This window comes from Schistocerca americana, chromosome 1 (assembly GCF_021461395.2).
Source record: "Schistocerca americana isolate TAMUIC-IGC-003095 chromosome 1, iqSchAmer2.1, whole genome shotgun sequence".
NCBI lineage: Eukaryota > Metazoa > Arthropoda > Insecta > Orthoptera > Acrididae > Schistocerca > Schistocerca americana.
This window is the reverse complement of record NC_060119.1, coordinates 876,907,068-876,920,850: the sequence shown is the minus strand read 5'-3', so window position 1 is coordinate 876,920,850 and position 13,783 is coordinate 876,907,068. Positions and strand designations below refer to the sequence as shown.

Sequence of the window (13,783 nt, the reverse complement as noted above, 5' to 3'; positions counted from 1 at the left end):
ACCCAGAATTGTCACACCTCCATTTCAGAGTAGCTTACCCACTGTGGCAGCACTTCTTTCCGGTAAGCATGCCGCGTTCCACCGAGTTTCGTAAGTGAGTGAAGCTGGCGAGTAGCAAACTGAGTGCACGCTCTAAGTCGGCCTGTTACCCGGAAAGAACTAAGTCTTCTTCTTTGCCGTTTCTCTTCCGGGTCGACGTTGTTGCTTGGGTTGTCAATATGCGACGAAATCCGTGTACCCCATCTGTCTCATGTTCAAATGCGAGAATGTGTACGTAACGTGTAGAGGGTGTGTTGGGTACCAGCTCGGTATTACCTAGTTGGACGTGGGAGACCGCCTTAGACTACATCCAGACTGGCCGGCTGACCATCCCTCGTCGGTCACCCTCGAAACGGATTCGATCCGCGGCAGGCTGATCTCCCCAATCTCCTCCGCATTAACGCGCTCGGATATGCGGGCGGACTGCCCTGAAAGTTCTCATTGGTTATATTTGCTCCGATACCCCTTGCGATGGCCGTACCTCCAGCGTCAGAATACGCCTACGGTATAGAGCTCGTCTAGCTTTCTCGCTGCTTCCCAGGTACAAAACGTTTGATTTGTCGCTAGCTTTGTACCACAACCGTAGAAGCAAGTTGCGGTGATTTATCCAGCTAGGCCGGACGGCTGGAACGGCGCAGGTGAGCGCCAGCCGCCAGTGAGGCAGTCCCGCTGCCTGCTGTCTGCAGTTTTTCTGTCTTTGCGTCGGTCCGCGCCCCCCCTCGAGCCCTACGTATGTGCCGTAGCCATGGCGACGGCGGCTGCTGCCGCCACAGCCGCGCCCCTCGCTGCAGTCCCGGGTTCAATACTCGCTGCCGGTACGCCGCCGACATCACGTTGTGTTCCACGTATCTACTACTGTGCTTAGCGACGTCGCCCCTTCTACCGTCTTGACAACTGCTAAAGAACAGTAATAATCACGGGCAATGGCGAACGACACAAATCAGAGTACGTACGTAACAGATGTGGAGTGGTATATTTATATCAAAAAATGGTACAGATTTCACTACATGGGAACATAACCTAACGACACAAGTCAGACTCTGAACATAAAGGTGGATATAGGGTTCTCAGTAAAGTTGCCGCAGTGAAGCAAGATTCGTCGGACGAATGTTGCAGACCCCAACCAACATGCTCCCAACACCAACAAACACGTTTCTCAACGTTGGAGTGATTGAAGTGGGATGCGTTGAACAGGCTTCCGGCCAAACAAACCAACCTGATGTAATCAGCGCTAAATGATATTGGCAGAAACCCGTGTACCAGTAACAATTTCAACGTGTGCTGAGATCTGCCAAGGAATGAGATTTCTCTTCCGTTTCGCCGCTAGGGCTGCATATCGATCCTCCTACGGTGTGGTGGTCCGTCTTCGCTCACCCACATGCTTTCTCATTTCCACGTCCAGCGGCTTTTTTTAATCGCGAGAGCCCGCATCTCGTGGTCGTGCGGTAGCGCTCTCGCTTCCCACGCCCGGGTTCCCGGGTTCGATTCCCGGCGGGGTCAGGGATTTTCTCTGCCTCGTGATGGCTGGGTGTTGTGTGATGTCCTTAGGTTAGTTAGGTTTAAGTAGTTCTAAGTTCTAGGGGACTGATGACCATAGATGTTAAGTCCCATAGTGCTCAGAGCCATTTGAGCCATTTTTAATCGCGAGATAACACTTTTGTACACACCCATTACTGTGACCACAGTAGTGACACTTTGATCGGCTTCGGCCGACCAACGGCTCGTCGACGATCGTAAGTACTTAAATGTTGTTTTGCAGACATATTGCGCTACCACACGGAACACCACAATAATCCACATCAATCTTCGTCAAACACCATAATGCTTGAAACTGTCGAATGCATACAGAGCGTTCGTGTACAGGCATCGGTGCAGTTAATACTCCCCGCCCTCTTCATTCTTCGGATGTTCCGTAACAATTGGTAGTTGTCCCATAGCCAACGTCACTTGTTTCTTAGCAGTTGTCAAGCACTGTTTTACTCAGGGGCTAGGTTCTTCTTTGCTAGTAGATTCAAGGGATGCTGGCTTACATCGAATTTAAACAAACTAAGATGGCTTCTTTAGTCTCCCAATAATATCAGTTCGACTGCAAACCAACGAACTGGGACTTACCAGCTTCAGTATGGATATGCCTTAATTTGTTCGCCATTTTTATTCTTTCTGAAGATAAAACTGAAACGGCACATAATGGGGGGGGGGGGGGGGGGAGGGAGTCTAAGCGCTTGCATATTGGCAACGCAAGAAAAAAGCATTTCTGGAAAAGTGAAGTATTTTAACGTGTAATATAAATTAACTTTAGGTAGTATTTTCTGGAGATATTTATCTGGTGTTTAGCCATACGTGGAAGTTAACAGAACAGATACGGCAAGCTTTGGGAAATGTGGTGCTACAGAATAAAATTGAAGTGTAGATATATCGAAATGAAGTGCGAACGAATTTGTGGAACAATATGACTAACAGAAGAGATCAGTTGGTCGGCCGAAGTGGTCGTGCGGTTAAAGGCGCTGCAGTCTAGAACCGCAGGACCGCTACGGTCGCAGGTTCGAATCCTGCCTCGGGCATGGATGTTTGTGATGTCCTTAGGTTAGTTAGGTTTAACTAGTTCTAAGTTCTAGGGGACTAATGACCTCAGCAGTTGAGTCCCATAGTGCTCAGAGCCATTTTTGAAGAGATCAGTTGATAGGGCACATCCTGAGCCATCAAGAAATAGTCATTTTTAATGTAGTGAAAGGGGGGGGGGGATGGTCTGAGCGATATGCGCATATACAGGAATGGACGTGGAATGAATTTTTGTTTATAAATACATTCATACGTGTATCCCAAACACAGTGAAAATTGTTGGATGCAGGTATATAAATGGTCATTTCATCACTGTTGCTTATTATACCTCGCTCACCACATATGTAGTACAGTGACTATTATTATAACTACTGTTTCTTTCCAAAGAAGCGTGATTAGAAAAAGAAATGACGTTACTCGAGTGCAGTACGGGCAGACACGTAGTTTGCCGACTAACAAGGGGAGGCCGCCAATTGTGAAATTCAGATTCGATTCATACTGTGCATAATAAAAGCTCACGGCCAGAGGTGTAATGTGGCAAAACACCAAGATGCACTTCTCAGCCGTTGTCGAGAAAATCGACAGTTAAAAGAAACCGTTGTGATGAAATACTCTGTACGATTATTAATTTTGTACAGCGTCGTGGCGCAGTGGTAAGCGCTCGGGTTCGTAATCCGAAGGTCGCCGGATCGAGTCTCGTGCCATGCAATTTTTTTTTATTATTAGTTTTTTGTAATTCAAACATTAATGAATTACTTATGCACGTTGATGAAGGCGGATCGCTCTCCAATTGTACCGCCTCCATTTTTCCGTTTGTTTAACAGGGTGTACCAAAGCTCTCCCGTCCGCACTGATTTTCGACGATGTTATAAGTTGCGTTAGGGACCGCATCTACCTTCTTTCGAAGTTAGCAGGCAACTACGCTGTTATGCGGCGGCTCGTTTCGGCCCATTCAACATCTGTCCTTCAAGTGTAACGAGCGAGTAACGGAGTTTACATTTCATACCTGACGCAGCAAATTTGTGTTCGTGGGGTCTCTATTCTAATTCGAACGTTTGACTTACGCTATACGTATTCGTTTCGGAATATCGTTTCTACGTCTTCCGTTAACTATACATGGTTAACATTATGAAGACAATTAATAACAAGCCGGCCGAAGTGGCCGTGCGGTTAAAGGCGCTGCAGTCTGGAACCGCAAGACCGCTACGGTCGCAGGTTCGAATCCTGCCTCGGGCATGGATGTTTGTGATGTCCTTAGGTTATTTAGGTTTAACTAGTTCTAAGTTCTAGGGGACTAATGACCTCAGCAGTTGAGTCCCATAGTGCTCAGAGCCATTTGAACCAATTGATAACATTTGTGAAATACAACTTTGTTTGCGGAAAACATAATGATGTTCGAAGTCGCCAGTTTTTCCACGACAAACGACTTTCAACAACTTATTATATGCATAATTGTTGCAACTGATTACCGGGAATTATATATATATATATAATCAGTGCGGACGTGAGAGCTTTGGTACACCCTGTTAAAGAAACGGAAAAATGGAAGCGGTACAATTGGAGAGCGATCCGCCTTCACCAAGATGCATAAGCAATTCACCGTAAGTTGCATGGTGCGAGATTCGATCCGGCGACCTTCAGAATACGAACCCGAGCGCTTACCGCTGCCCCACGACGCTATAGAAAATTATTAGTCGTAGAGAGTATTTCACCGCAACGGTTACTTTTAACTGTCGATTTTGTCGACAACGCCTGAGAAGTGCATCTTGGTGCTTTGCCACATTACACCTCTGGCCATGAGCTTTTATTATGCGCAGTATGAATCGAATCTGAATTTCACAATTGGCGGCCTCCCCTTGTAAGTCGGTTGCCCTACCGGCGCTACTCGACAGCTGGTACTCTCCCGTGGTATTCAGCAGGCTCGTGCAACTTTTAACTTCGATTTTCGAAAACACTTGCGAAGCGAATCGTACTCCACTAGCATTCGCTACATCCAAGTATGTACTGCAGTTGTGTGAAAGATTAGCATAAAACATTGGTGTGTAATGATGCTGCCCACGATTGCTTTCAATGAATGTACCCTCAAAAACACGCGTAATGAGGTATAATCTGTTGCCGTGGAGGTCGGGAAACGGTGCCACACATATTGGTGCGTTACCTTGTACTTATTAATGTCACGGAAGCTGTAGTTTTGACTTCATGCGCTAGGAGCGTTGCTATCGCACCGGGACGATGCGGCATGCGAGCTTAAGTATGCGCATCAGGCGCGCTGGTCAGCAAAGGCTGCCCACGTCTGGCATATTCGGAGACGCGTTGAGTGTACACCTCGCAATTCGGGAGTAGTGGTGAGACGTGGTTCGTGCCACAACTATAAATAGCCGTGGTTCAGCCTCTAGTCGAGGACACGGCGAGTGGGGGCTCGCGCAACGGCGGCAGCTGGTCATCGCCGAGGGTTCTCGCTGTGGCCGGCTCGTTGTTTACGCGAGCCGGCGCTGCCGCACGAGATTGTGTTTGCCGTGACAAAGGCTGGCTGGCGGCGCCCGCTCCGCTGCCCAGAGGCGCTCGCCGGGCTGCCACCAGCTCGCTGCCCCCCGCTGCTGCCAACTTTGTAAATATTTGGAGGCACCTCGCCGCCGCAGGACTACCAAAATAACGCAGTCGCTCTGCGCTGCCTAAAGATGGCACCCGGGTGGGCGGGCTCACGCACTGCATAGGGGAATTTCCAGCACTCACACAGCAGCTGGTCTCTGATACACAATGTATCCTGAAACCGTCTTACAGCTCACGTCCATTATAACGGCACGTAACGACATTTTTAAGCTTAGCATAAGCCAGCAAGTGGAGTGGTTGTATATTCTGTGGAACACAATTGCTGTATCTCGATATGAACTGGGACGAGAGCAGTTCAATAACTGATACAACACTTTTTCTCTGAAAGCAGGTTGGTTTCATTCAGGACCCCGATACATCATATTATTCCCTACTCTTTTGACTTCAAAACCGTATTTTTCAACACAATCTTCGTTCAATACGACGGCCCTGCGCCATTTTACTGGGAGGGCCTGTATGCCCACGTGTTACCACTGTACTGGTGGATGTCGGACCCAAAGTCGCTGCATCAACAACGTGCCAGTCATGTCACAATCAGCCTCGTAACGCGCTAGCAATTCCGCACAGATAGTCATTCGTTGCTCTTAATGGTCTTCTGCTAGGTGGCGAGGAATCCAGCGGGCACACGCCTTTGAGGACCCCAACTGGTGAACGAGTGTCTCAACACTGCCAGTAGAGACGTCCATTTGAGCAGCTAGGTGTTTGTGATCCGTGTCCGTCGATCAGCTCGAATGAGAGTATCCGAACGTCCTAACATTGCAAGAGTCACAAATGATTGTGGCCGGCAGGCACGAGGGAGATCGGACAGGTTTGCGCGATCTTGTTGCTATGATGATTGACGCCTCGCTCTACGACTCACCGTTCTTTTGTTCACTGCCAGGTCTTCGCAGACATCCTGCAAACACCTATGAGTACCTGCGATGCTCTGGTTTTCCGCCAGAAGAAACTCAACGATACTCCTTCCTTGGAACGCATCTCCGTTACAGACACGATTTTTAAGCAGCGCCGCCACCTATCGGAACTTAATGAAATTATAGGATCTGAAGCGAGAATATTCCACGATGTCATGATGTGGACGGACAATGCAGCCAGTCCACAGTGACGGGTAGCCGAAAGAAAGGCACGCGTACACACACGCCGACTGGCGTGAAGTCTGGACAGGATACCTATTGAATGCTAATAAGAAAAGTATGCAGCTCCTCGAATACTTAACTTTATTCTTTGTTGGTTTACAACGTTCTTCTTGAGACATTTATACGATAACTCTCAAACTATGTAAGGCTAATGGCGCCTTGCTAGGTCGTAGCCATGGACTTAGCTGAAGGCTATTCTAACTGTCTCTCGGCAAATGAGAGAAAGGCTTCGTCCGTATAGTCGCTAGCAAAGTCGTCGTACAACTGGGGCGAGTGCTCGTCCGTATCTCGAGACCTGCCTTGTGGTGGCGCTCGGTCTGCGATCACACAGTGGCGACACGCGGGTCCGACATGTACTAAATGGACCGCGGCCGATTTAAGCTACCACCTGGCAAGTGTGGTGTCTGGCGGTGACACCACATGTCACACAATAAATTCTGCATTTTTTCAACCGAAATTGGCCGAGAGTAAAAATGTTGCTTTGCATTTTTAACGCCCCCCCTCTCCCCCGAATTTTAAAATTGTAACATACTTTAATATTATCCTTTACCGAGGTGCGGTAACGGTTGTTAACGTTTTTGCACTAATAATTGGTAGCATTGAACCGTAATTTTTGCCCAACACACAACTCAACAACGCGTTTCGAGAGACACATCATCATATCGTAAAACTTAGCTCATGAGGTAACGATAAAACGTCTACCAACCCAATCGCTGAGATCACGAAATAAAAGAATGAAAACTCATTGGACTGTGTGTTCTCGTCTTACATAAAATGGTCGATACAGTAAAGACAATCCCCCCGGACCCCTGGGGTAGAAGCGTCAACTTGACACTGTTGGTGCCACAGCAGATCAGTGGGGCGGGGCCTGGTGCAGTGTGTGGTATGAGAGAGGACAGCCACTGACAGAAGTCATTCATTGTAATGTGCTTTTATTCCGTTTTACTTTGTGAACGGCGCAATTGTGTTGATAGACTTTTTTAATCTCGTGAGCTCTAAATTTTACAACCTGATGTTGAGAGTATCGTATCTCGAAACTAGTTGTTGAGTTGTGTGTAGGACAAAAATTACGGTTTGAGTGCTAGCAGTTACTACTGTGATACATTGTCTCACTGCAAAATGTGGCTACACGCTGATCATTTACATGACTGGCTATTACTTATCAAAATGACTCCAGTATCGTGACCGATCTGCCTTCAGCAATGACACAACCAAATCTGAGCTCTAGTTTGCTCGTACACGGGCGTTCTTACCTTTTCGTGCTTATGCAACGTGTTAATTATGTGATTTCTCGGTTTTTCTCTTCGTACGTTTGGGTGTACAGTCGAGTTGTTTATGTTTTACTCACAACATTTGTACGACCAGCCCAGTCATCATCTTAAGATTGGAGTCCAGGCAGTCAGTAAAGATACCAGCAGAATCCGCCAATCTGGAAATTTGTGGTAAGGACTGTGGAACCAAACTGCTAAGGTCATCCGTCCCTAGGCTTACACACTAATTAATCTAACTTGACCTGACTTACCCATGCCCGAGGGGGGACTCAAACCTCCGATGGGGGGAGCCGCGCGGACCGTGCAAGACGCCCTAGACCGCGCGGCAGAATTCGCAGGACCTGAAAGAGGCTAGTGGGTCGCCCTTCCAGATTTGCGAAAAACGTAAACAGCAGCTTACATTAAGGTAATTATGGCACAGAACAATCATGTCAGTGCGTATCCATGGACGTTGTGTTTGCATTGCGATGCAGGTAATCATTTAGAAACAATGAGGTTAAAGTGGTTGTTACGGCTATCATTTGGCAGCTAAGGAACAGCGAATACGAGCGACTACTTTATCAGCATGTGCAGGCGTCGTGGACTATGTCATAAATCTCTGTGTTCTTATTACAGTGGGCGTGAACGCTAGATAACGATCTCCTTGCCTGAAGGATAGTTAACTCACCAGGCGAGAAGAACTCATTGTACTCCGATACTGTTCCAAACGGAAGATGCAGCTTTCGCTTTCCTACTGTCAATGGGACCTGACGGTCCTCTACTCCCGAATGTGAACAGAACAACTGGAAATGTAAACAGTATTTTTACAGTGTCAGAGACGAGTCTGCCTGAAGCTATAGGGCTGTTGCTGGCTTCCCTCACGTTATGCAATCCGTTTTACACGGCAGCTCATCTATGCGAGAGGCGCTATAAGAAGTGCTGCTGTGGATTGTAAAAAACTGTTTAGCGTCGTGTGCTTCTGGAGATGTGCTCTTATGACTTACTCCTATGATGATGATGATGATGATGATGATTATGATGAAGTCCCATACTCCGAGGAGCGTAGGGGACGGTGCGGGAGACCCGCACCGCTGTACTAGGCAAGGTCCTAGTGGTGGTGGTTTGCCATTGCCTTCCTCCGACCGTAATGGGGATGAATAATGCTGATGAGGACGACACAACAACACTCAGTCATCTCGAGGCAGGAAAAATCGAACCCGGGACCCCGTGCGCGGGAAGCGAGAACGCTACCGAAAGACCACGAGCTGCGGACCTCACTCCTACTGCTACAATTTTATTTCTACATACCTTGTGGGTGACTCTGCACACTTCGTAACCAGGTCGAGGAAATCGCTGCAAGTCTTGTACTGCTGATCGTATGCATCTGAGACGACAAAATTTATCGATCCAATATTCTTTTACTCCACATTGAACTTATAGGGATAATATTAACCTGCGCTTACCCGCCCGATAGCACTTCATCTGCACATACATCTGCATGGATACTCTGAAAATCGCATTTAAGTGCCTAGGAGAGGGTTTTTCGAGCCTCTTTCACAATTCTCTATTATTCCTATCTCGTATAGCGCGAGGGAAGAACGAACACCTATATCTTTCCGTACGAGCTCTGATTTCCATTATTTTATCGTGGTGATCGTTTCTCCCGATGTAGGCCGGTGTCAACAAAATATTTCCGCATTCGGTGGAGAAAGTAGGTGATTCGAGTTTCGTGAGAAGATTCCGTCGCAACGAAAAACGCCTTTCCTTAAATCATGTCCAGCCCAAATCCTGTATCATGTCTGTGACACTCTCTCCCATATTTCGCGATAATACAAAACGTACTGCCCTTATTTGAACTTTTTCGATGTACTCCGTCAGTCCTATCTGGTAAGGATCCCACACCGCGCAGCAGTATTCTAAAAGAGGACGGACAAGCGTAGTGTAGGCAGTCTCCTTAGTAGATCTGTTACATTTTCTAAGTGCCCTGCCAATAAAACGCAGTCTTTTATTAGCCTTGCTCACAACATGGATGTGTGTGTTGTCCTTAGGTTAGTTAGGTTTAAGTAGTTCTACGTTCTAGGGGACTGATGACCTCAGATGTTAAGTCCCATAGTGCTCAGAGCCATTTGAACCATTTGAACCCGCTCCACGAGCGGAGAAAATCTCCGACCCGGCCAGGAATCGAACCCGGGTCCGCTGCATGGGAGGTAAGCACGTTACCACAGTTTTATTTTATTTTTATTTTTTTATTTTGTATTTATTTTTTGTCGTCGTATTTGTTTGGGTCGGACGTCCCATGACACTTGTTAAAGTTCATCGCTGACCCATTAACTCAGTTTTTTTTATTTTTTATATAACAGAGGACAGCTAACCCTCGGACCGAACACGCTGAGCTACCGTGCTGGTTCCACTCAGCTAAGCAGGCGGACCTAAATAACGCAAACCAATCCCCATGGAGTTATAAGTGTCGGTAGTTTCTTTCGTTAGTTTTATGTGACTTGCCACTAACAGCGAGGTTAAAAAGGACGAATTACTGTCTGAAATGTGGTGTTGATTAACGACAGACTCGAACGTAGTGTTACTCAACGAAGTATTTTCGCTTTAGCCTGAATAAACGCAATGAAATACGAGCAGCCTGAGACTGAAATCAGAACGGCCGAGCTGACATAGCGTTACAGTCCTGCCTCGATGATGATAATGTGTGTGATTTCATAACTTTTGTTTATTCCCTCTTTTCCGGTCACAAGAAGCGCGAGTTTTTCCTTTGCTGTTTATACGAGGATCGTGCGCTAGAGAGGTCGGTGGCAGTGGTTGATGTAAGGCGACTTCCTGTGTGTCGGCTGATGCGCTGTAAATAGGCCCTGACTGCCTCGTTCCCGGTAGAGGTTGCCGGAGCGCTGTTACTCATTTTGCGGCTCGCCTTTCTTGGCTGACGGTGCGGTGCGTTATCGGCCGTACATTTCCAGTGGCCGCAGAAAGTGCCCTGTAACGACGGGGCGCTCGCCCTAGATGGACAGAAATGTGTGGAGGCGGACGGCGGCCCACTTCAACAGATCGCGACATCTACGATGGAACGACGGGTCCTTATATGGGCCTGAGGCTGCTACTGCGGAAGCACTACAATCTGTGTTTTTTTTACTTCGTTGCTCCTAAAATTTATTTACCCAAACGAAAGAAACTCGTGGCTCTTTTCGTATCAAGCTTACTAGTTTTAACTTTACAAGCAAAGTTGAAGGTTAGGGTTCCGTACTAAGTGGCATACACCGCTTCCGTAGACGATGTCGGTAACGCACGTCTGTGCTGTGGCACTCGACTCGGAGGTAAGCCGGTTCGAACCCTGTTGGCAGATGAAATTTTCACTGCTAGGTTTTGACCGACAATGGGGGGTGGCGTAGAGTTCATGATCAGATTGTTCCAATGTCCTGGATTAAATTCCAAACCTCTTCTCAGTGTCTCATGGAGTGAGAGGCCGTGACGTTGTTGATGGTGATCCGTTAATCTCGGCGGCCCCCTTCGTGCTATTTGACAGGAGTAGGCTATGTGCCGGTACCGACATTCACTCTCTCCCTTCCCTTCATCCATAGTGACCCAAATCCAACTCTGCAGTGTACAAGCACTCGTCACTGTCATCCACACGACAGGGATACACACGAAACACTTCATGACAACGTCAAACCACCTTGTTTTGTTGATCTCATTCTGTTCTATATTGTTCGCTGAATTTGTTCGGGGCGGATGTCGGATGATGTCTGTTCAGGTTCTTCGTTGATCCGTTCTCTCTTTTTTTTTTTTTTTATTACAGAGGGTAGCTAACCCTCTGACCGAACACGCTGAGCTGCCGTGTCTGCTCCTAGAACGGCGATGCAGGATTCCTGCAGCTGCTCCCTACACTCATTCCGTGTGTATGGGAGTACATTGACTAATTGAATAATCCACTTGATGATGAAAGTTTAACCCTCCGATCCGCGTACTGTAAATAATGATAAATTTCGACTGGTTATTGTAATTTATTATTTCAGTTGGTAACTGTGTTATTCCGTTTATGAAGAAACTTTAATGCGCAATGTCCTTCTGATTAATAAATAATGTATTTAGTAGCTTTCTCTGCCACTGTCATTGTAATATTTGGCTTTCCCCGTATTACATGTCTCAACATTATGAATTACGTGTACTTAATTCCTTTCGCTTTTGGTTTTCATATCGCCGTTAACTGCACACCACAGGCAAAATTTTTGACTTGCGAAACTGTAAATGGATTTTAAATTTTTACTCATTTTGAGGGCTCGTATTGGCGCCCAGTAAGGTCTGATTTTTCCCAATCCATCGGACGCTTGGGAGGTAGTGATTTGCGGTGACTGGTTATTTTTTTGTGCTTATAACATACTAATTGAACTGGTAACGATGCCAGAAGTTAGATCAACGCAAGGTACGACATTCGTGTATCACATTCTGCGCTCGGCGTCTCTTCTCCACCGGTGGGCCTCATCATCTCTCTCTCCTCCTCCACCACCACTCCCACTACATCTTTTTGGAGATAACAACGTTGTGGGGAAGGGAATCAGAGATCGACTTATTATGAAGTTCTGTTTATTTCAGACACAATCGAATTGTTTGGCACTGTCATAACAGGTTTCAGATGCTTCTGAAAGTGTTCATTGTAGGCTGAAACCGATTGTGATTGCTTCATACGTAGAATGAGATGCTGTCTGAGATACACAGACGTCCACCTACTACATCTGTTGCGATTGAGCATTTTTATCGCGTCAGTTGGTAGGCCACAAATCTAGTAACCATCACAGTGACGACGACTTATCCAGCATGACGCCGGAGAGAGGGTGAGACACGTTGTTTGTCCCTGTAACACAGGCGGTCATGTGGCCCTACTCAGTATCATACGCCATTACAGATCCTCAAACCATGATATTGGAATTCAGAAAACCCCTGTGTCTAATGCTGAGAAGGCTTTTGCGTATTCTTCATATACACTGAGATCCAAAAGTAGCAGAAAACGTGAAAACCAATCAACAGTTATTAAGTGCCATAGTGCTTAGAGCCATTTTTTTATACTTCCAGCTTTTGGTTACCGCCACGTTATCGGTAAGGCTTTTCTTAGGAAAACTCACGGCGCCTAGAACTGGTTACGAATGCTTGTGTTTCTTAAATCTGTGATGTCTGACTCCCTGATCATATTTCACTATCATAACCACAGGTATCCAGGCTGCGCGCAGACAAGCTCAGAGATCTCCATAGCCTCTGTCTTTTCTACTGTCCCCCATATCTCTCCTCGACCTTAGCTGTCTTGTCTGAACAATATGGCAGAAACACACGATGCCATTAGAAGAAAATCATTTCTGTCCCACTCCATCGTTCAACCACTTTCTTGAAGTGCTCCTCACAAGGGAACCTCCCCATCGCACCCCCCCTCACATTTAGTTATAAGATGGCACAGTGGATAGGCCTTGAAAAACTGAACACAGATCAATCGAGAAAACAGGAAGAAGTTGTGTGGAACTATGAAAAAATAAGCAAAATATGCAAACTGAATAGCCCATGCGCAAGATAGTCAACATCAAGGATAATTTGAATTCAGGAGCGCCGTGGTCCCGTGGGTAGCGTGAGCAGCTGCGAAACGAAAGGTCCTGAGTTCAAGTCTTCTCTCGAGTGAAAATTTTGCTTTCTTTATTTTCGCAAAGTTATGATCTGTCCGTTCGTTCATTGACGTCTCTGTTCACTGTAATAAGTTTAGTGTCTGTGTTTTGCGACCGCACCGCAGTACTGTGCGATTAGTAGACGAAAGGACGTGCCTCTCCAATGGGAACCGAAAACATTTGATCGCAAGGTCATAGGACAACCGATTCCTCCACAGGAAAACACGTCTGATATATTCTATACGACACTGGTGACGGCATGTGCGTCACACGACAGGAATATGTTGTCGACCCACCTAACTTATACACTTCGCGAATGGGTAAAAAGATTCTTCTACCTTGCCCGATTTAGGTTTTCTTGTGGATGTGATAGTCACTCCCAAAAAAGTATGAAAACACAAGAGTTTGTCATGTAAACCGAAAATAAAAAATTAACTTTTCACTCAAGGGAAGGCTTGAACCAAGGACCTTTCATTCCGCAGCTGCTCACGCAAACCACGGGACCACGGCGTTTCTCTGTTCACAGTTGCCTAGATATTACCTA

The 13,783-nt window shown here is 46.7% G+C and overlaps 1 protein-coding gene across 1 annotated transcript in view; it reads left to right on the top strand.

Annotated features, from left to right (window-relative positions):
- The window catches only part of LOC124614112 (protein piccolo-like), a 1,087,733-nt gene that overhangs the window by 863,356 nt on the left and 210,594 nt on the right, over positions 1-13,783 (top strand).